Source organism: Quercus suber, unplaced genomic scaffold (genome assembly GCF_002906115.3).
Source record: "Quercus suber isolate HL8 unplaced genomic scaffold, Cork oak 2.0 scaffold_56, whole genome shotgun sequence".
In the NCBI taxonomy this organism is placed as follows: domain Eukaryota; kingdom Viridiplantae; phylum Streptophyta; class Magnoliopsida; order Fagales; family Fagaceae; genus Quercus; species Quercus suber.
The window spans coordinates 294543-301870 of record NW_027069521.1 but is presented as its reverse complement, the minus strand read 5'-3'; positions in this window follow the sequence as shown (position 1 = coordinate 301870).

The following is a 7328-nucleotide window of genomic DNA, read 5'->3' as shown; positions in this document are numbered from 1 at the left end:
ATTATTTTGCTACAATATTTTTAGTTTTCAGTTTTCAATTTTCAGCAATGAGTGGTATCCAAACAGACCATTAGTGTGCATTTGGGGTGAGCTGAATTTTTCAGCTTATCTAAACTTTCATCTTATTTTTGCTACTATTCATGAGTTTCATTGCACTTTTTGGTACTGTTTATGAGTCACACTTGTACTATTTCAACTATTTTTTAGTTTTATATGCAGTGCTTCATCAAAAAGTTTTCAGTTTCAACTAAATATACTGTTCTAAGCGGAAACTTAGATCTAGTATCAATAAAATATAATGAAAAGTAAATTTTATTTATATGCCACCTGAACAAGTTTCATGAGGCAAAGCCATTTAAACATCTTGAACTTTTACCGCCGCACACATTTGGTGCGGTGGTCACTGCACAAGTATAAGTGCCTGTGGAGTGTAAGGGGTAAGGGTCAGGGTTCAAGTCTTTAAAAGGGATTTTCACACACATATGCACTTAAATTAGGCTAGAGTAGAATTTCTATCTTGTGAAAAAAAAAAAAAAAATCTTGAACTTAAAAAAAAAAAAAAAAAAAATCTTGAACTTTTCAACCTTTTAATTAAATACAACAATATTTATTTAAATTTATCGTGATTAATATTCCACATGAACAAGATTTACATGGTAGAACCATGTAAACAGGCAAATTCTTAAAACTTTTGAATTAAATCCAACATAGAGGATTAAGTTGACACAACATTCTCAAGTACCTATGGCGACCATAGGTACTTGAGCATGTTGTGTCAACTTATATACTAATCATGAGTTGACACATAACATAATCAGGACTTTGGTCTTGGCATTATTAATAGGGAGAGCATTCCCAATCCCTTATAATAATAACAGAGCCCAAAGCTCCATATTAGCTAACACCTAAAAAACTTTCAAGCTTCAAATTTTTATAACAGAAAATAAGAACACAGGCTGTACTTTAATTTCGTTTACATACATATATAGTCACAAAAAGCAAAATTTGAACACTATAATTCTCATTCATTACATGAAAGAGTATCAAAGAAAAAAAAAAAAACTTGCTACTATAAACTACTATCTAATTAAGTCAGCATCTTGAATCGCAAATAGGACAATAATGGCTATTATTTAGCCACTCGACAATGCATTGCTGATGAAAGATATGAGAACAAGGCTGAACGTGACACTCGACCCAATTGGAAAATCCTCCAAGCATATGGTACAAGTATCAGGAGAGCTTGAGTTAAGCCTTCCTTCCTTTAAAGCTACGATGGCTGATTGAGTAGCAGTTGTAAAAGTATGGTCTTCTCCTTCAAATTCGAAACTCAAAATGTGTGTAATGACAATATTCAAATACACACACATCAACAAAAGTATGGTCTTCTCCTAGAAATGATCTGATGCACCAACTCCTCGTGTTGTCGGGGTTCGAGTTTTAACGAAGGAGGCAAAAGCCAAAAGCTGAGAGAGTCTTTCATGGGTTAATCCCATGTCCCATGTAGTAACATTATCTAGAACCACCATGGCCATGGCTCCACTGGCAACTCTACGTTCAGTTCCTGACCTAAAATTTTTTATTTATTATATATAAGTTTTATTTATTGTATTTGTGACCACCTTATATTTTTTTAGGCCCAACATAATTAATTTTGGACAAAATTTGGTGACAAACTTGGTTGTAAATTAAGACTGTAACTCTACTCAATATTATTTTTTATTGTACATGAATTTTGACAAATTCACAAATAGATACATTTTCTTCTTATATCCTCTATATTTGCAAAATTTCAAGAAAATCAAAGATTAATAAATATGTTATTAATCAAAATTTTAAATTTGGAGTTTTTTTAGTCTAAATTTATACATAAAAAATAAATTTATGGATCAAAAGTAAATGACATATAATTGACATGAAATTTGACATGCATTTTAAGAACATAAAGACAAAAAACATGCAATTCAACAATTAGATTTTCAAAATTGATAATGTTAATTTATTTAATGAGAGTTGTAGCCTTAGGGTATAATTAAGTTTGTAGCCAAACTTTGTCCTTAAACTTTAGTCCCCTTAACAATATATTAGGTCTTTACAAACAAAAAGAAAAATCCCAAGAAAATTTTTATCTAACTAAAATTTGATAGAGATGTAACTTGCAACATTGGTAATGAGACTATCATGCAAAAATTTCAAAATAAAAAAATTTGTAGAAAGAAATTGTAAGACTTTATGTATTTTGTGCGAGTGTGTGTTTTTTTGGTCAATATATGAAATTCTCTTTTAATTAAATTTTATGTAATTTAAGTTTCTTAATGACCACCCTATAAAATATTCTTGGAACTGCCACTGCATGGCTTACTACACTATACTGTCACTGTAGCAGGAAAAAGAGATAGAGACTAAAGAGAGAGAGGGAGAGAGCCTTATAATTTTGCAAAAGAGATAAATTGAGTTTGTGATATGAAAAATGGAAAGTAACACCAACTTTCACTTTTATGTGTAGAATTGAGAGAGGCAGTGGAGAAACGTTTCCAATTGAGAAGTGGAAAGATTATTTGTTATAGATAGTGGTGTTTTTTTTAAAAAAAAAAAAAAAAAAAAAAAAAAAAAAAAAAAAAAAAACCTTTGTGGTGATAAATGTTCACCTCAATTTGTGGTTCTCTTTTGGGAGCTGAAAAGATGCACTATGCTGCTAGAGAGTATAGATTCCATCTCAGCGTTGAAGACTTACATGATCTAGATCATTCTAGCCAGTGAAGTATAGTTAAGGGCCATAGAAAAGAAGATACATCAAGTGGTTAAGGATGCCATGGAGTTTGCAGTTGAGAGCCCTATTTGGCTATTTCTACCCACAGTTAGCTCTCAAAGAATGTCTTTGCATATCCAAAAGTTTTTGGAATTGGACCTGATTGGCGGTTTAGATTTGAGGGTCCAAAATTCTAAAGGCACTGCTCATGCACAACCTTTTAAGATTTGGACATCATGCAATCTACTTGCTTTGGCATTCAGTTTATGAATGCATTGTTCTAATGTAAGCAGGATTTTTTCTTTAGGTTGCATACTATATTTCCAAATAGTTTTGTCCGCTTATGTTCTAAATTTGTGATTTTTGTTGGACTACGTTTTGGAATGGCAAAGCCTAAGCTCAGCTTCCATATTTTCATTGATGTTGCCGTGGTTAGTGGGTTTTATGTTGATTGGGAACATAGTGGTTTTCCTAAATGAATTTCTAAGGTGATCAAAGATTCAACACGTGTTCAAGGGGATGTGGTTTTTCACAACCTAAATTAAATTTAACATGATTAATATTCCACACAACATGCTCAAGTATCTAGGCATAGATACTTGAGCATCTTGGGTCAACTTATATACTAATCATGAATTGATGCATAAACATTATATAAATTTGGGTGTAAGAAGGGGTTTGTTCTAGGCATTATTAATATTGAAAGCATTCCTAGTCCCTTATAATAATAACCGAGTCCAAAAGATCCATAGTAGCTACCGCCTAAAAAACTAGCAAGATTCAAATTTTTATGAAAGAGAATAAGAACATAGGTTGTACTTTAATTTTGTTTTCATACATTTGCAGTCACAAAAAGCAAAATTTAAAAACTGTAGTATTCATCCATTACATGAAAGAATATCAAAGAAAAAAAACTTGCTACTATAAACTACAATCTAATTAAGTCGGCATCTTAAATAGGCAATCAGGATAGTAATGGCTATTATTCAGCCACTCAACGATGCATTGCCAATGAAAGATGTGAGAACAAGTCATGCATATGACACTCGAACCAACTGGAAAATCCTTCAAGCAGAAGGTACAAGAAGTATCAGTAGAGCTCGAGTTAAGCCTTCCTTCCTTCAATGCCACAATGGTTGATGAAGCAGCAAGTGTAAAAGTATGGTCTTCTCCTTCAAATTCCAAACTCACATTGTACGTTATGACAATATTCAAATACACACGCATCAACAAATTTACAACAGTAGGGAAATATTTGGAATAATCAAGCAAAACTCCATGAGCCCTGGCAATGATCTGAAGCACCAACTCCTCTCGTTGTAGGGGTTTGAGTTGATTTAAGGAAGGAGGCAAAAGCTAGGAGAGTTTTGGATACAAGAAATCAGAATCTCAATTGAGAACCTCTTGTTGAAGAATCTCAATGAGTCTAGTTATTGGGAGTTGGGTTTGGTGTTGAACTTCATCATATTTAGAATCTCTCAAGATATAATGATGGGTGGAGTCAGGGTGTAGATGAAAGACAACAGTGGATGGGTTATTGCGTGAAAGCCTTTCGTGGGTTAATCCCACGTCCCATGCAGTAGCTTTATCTCGAACCACCACGGGCATGGCTCACTACACTACACTGCCACTGCAACTGGAGAGAGAGAGAGAGAGAGAGCCTTATGATTTTGCAAAAGAAAGAAACTGAGTTTGTGATATGAAAATTGGAAAGATTATTTTTCCTATAGGCAGTGATATGTTTTTTGAATAGACCGACTTTGAGTTTGAGATAATTGATTGTAAAATTGGGTTGGCTTGTGTGATATTTATGGTTTAGGGGATTGGTTGGGTCTTTTTAAATAAATAAAATAATAAAATAATTAATTACACTCCCCTCTTTAATTACACTACAGTTGTTTTTTTTGGGGGGGGGGGGGGGGGGGGGGGAGATATAGATTTTTTTTTTTTTTTTTAACTTTATAATTTTTTATATTGATATTAGCGATGGAGAGGAGTGTTTTTTTTTCCTTTTAGGTTTAGGGTAGAGTGTCATTCCTCAAATTTTAAAAGATAAAGTTAGCTTAATTGGTAAAATCTCTGATGGTTAAATAAGAGATTTAAGGTTCAATTTCCTTTACACCAAAAATCGATTGATGTCTTGGTATGATAATAAAGAGCTATTATCAGAAACAAACACTATAGGTTAAACTCTCTCTCTCTAAAAAAATAATAATAATAAAGGAAAAGAAAAGGGGAGTGTAATTAATTTTTTTTTAAAATAAAATAAAATCAGCTTAACTACAGTTGTGTGAGGTTTAGTTGGCATGAGTTAATTTTTTATGTGCAATGCACATGTTACCTTCCTAAAGTGGTTTGAAGGTATTGGCTCCAATCTAGTTTTGAACAAAATTTATCTTTTTATTATATTTACTAGCTTGTAACCACATGCATAAGAATGGATACACTTAAAGATATACAATAAGGTGCATAAAATAATTAGGAGCGGACATCATAGATTGAAACTAAAAAAAAAAAAAAAAAAATACATAATATAATTCCTATATATGTAATCTAAATATTATTGTTAGTCATTTTTATATTTTGTTAACTTTTTAAAAAAATTTGTAAGGATATTATTAGGTATAAAATGTAAATTTTCCATTTTTTTTTTCATAATTATTGTGATGCACTTTTTATTTTACTATTCATTTATTCTAGACTCTTTGGTTTTTGTACTTAATAACCCACTTTGATGAATATTTATAATGTGGTCTCACATTTGATTCTAAAATTAAGAAATAAAACTCTTTAAGAATAAATATTTTAGGACACATGGCGCAAAATTGGAACTTTAATTTGGAATTCTAATTTGAGTTTCTTTTAGCTTCACATATTATTATATATATAAATATATAGATTTGCTAGACGTTCCTTCCACACCAAGGAAATCCAAATTAATTTTTCCTTTTTCAACTTGAAAATTCAATTCACTTTCTAAGTTGCAATTGGAATTTGAGGCAATTTAACTAAAAAATAACATTAAATATAAAAACTTTGACATAGTCTTTAAAACAATTAATCCTCAAATAATTTAAAAATTCACAATTAGTGTATGTTTGGATAGCGTCCAGCGTTTTTAGTGGGTCTCGTGCACTGATCACGAGACCTGCAAGTATTTTTTTTTTCTTCATAAAAACAACTTTAAAACTGGGTCCCAAGGTACTATTTGTACATTTAAAAATTATTTTGCTACAATATTTTTAGTTTTCAGTTTTCAATTTTCAGCAATGAGTGGTATCCAAACAGACCATTAGTGTGCATTTGGGATTAGCTGAATTTTTCAGCTTATCTCAACTTTCAGCTTATTTTTGCTACTATTCATGAGTTCCATTGCACTTTTTGGTACTGTTTATGAGTCACACTTGTACTATTTCAACTATTTTTTAGTTTTATATGCAGTGCTTCATCAAAAAGTTTTCAGTTTTAACTAAATATACTGTTCCAAGCGGAAACTTAGATCTAGTATCAATAAAATATAATGAAAAGTAAATTTTATTTATATGCCACCTGGACAAGTTTCATGAGGCAAAGCCATTTAAACATCTTGAACTTTTACCGCCGCGCACATTTGGTGTGGTGGTCACTGCACAAGTATAAGTGTTTATGGAGTGTAAGGGGTAAGGGTCAGGGTTCAAGTCTTTAAAAGGGATTTTCACACACATATGCACTTAGATTAGGCTAGAGTAGAATTTCTATCTTGTGAAAAAAAAAAAAAAAAATCTTGAACTTAAAAAAAAAAAAAATCTTGAACTTTTCATAGGCTAGAGTAGAATTTCTATCTTGTGAAAAAAAAAAAAAAAAATCTTGAACTTAAAAAAAAAAAAAATCTTGAACTTTTCAACCTTTTAATTAAATACAACAATATTTATTTAAATTTATTGTGATTAATATTCCACATGAACAAGATTTACCTGGTAGAACCATGTAAACAGGCAAATTCTTAAAACTTTTGAATTAAACTTTCAAGCTTCAAATTTTTATAACAGAAAATAAGAACACAGGCTATACTTTAATTTCGTTTACATACATATATAGTCACAAAAAGCAAAATTTGAACACTATAATTCTCATTCATTACATGAAAGAGTATCAAAGAAAAAAAAAAAAAAAACTTGCTACTATAAACTACTATCTAATTAAGTCAGCATCTTGAATCAGCAAATAGGACAATAATGGCTATTATTTAGCCACTCGACAATGCATTGCTGATGAAAGATATGAGAACAAGGCTGAATGTGACACTCGACCCAACTGGAAAATCCTCCAAGCATATGGTACAAGTATCAAGAAAGCTTGAGTTAAGCCTTCCTTCCATCAAAGCTACGATGGCTGATTGAGTAGCAGTTGTAAAAGTATGGTCTTCTCCTTCAAATTTGAAACTCAAAATGTGTGTAATGACAATATTCAAATACACACACATCAACAAAACTATGTTCTTCTCCTAGAAATGATCTGATGCACCAACTCCTCGTGTTGTCGGGGGTCGAGTTTTAACGAAGGAGGCAAAAGCCAAAAGCTGAGAGAGTCTTTCATGGGT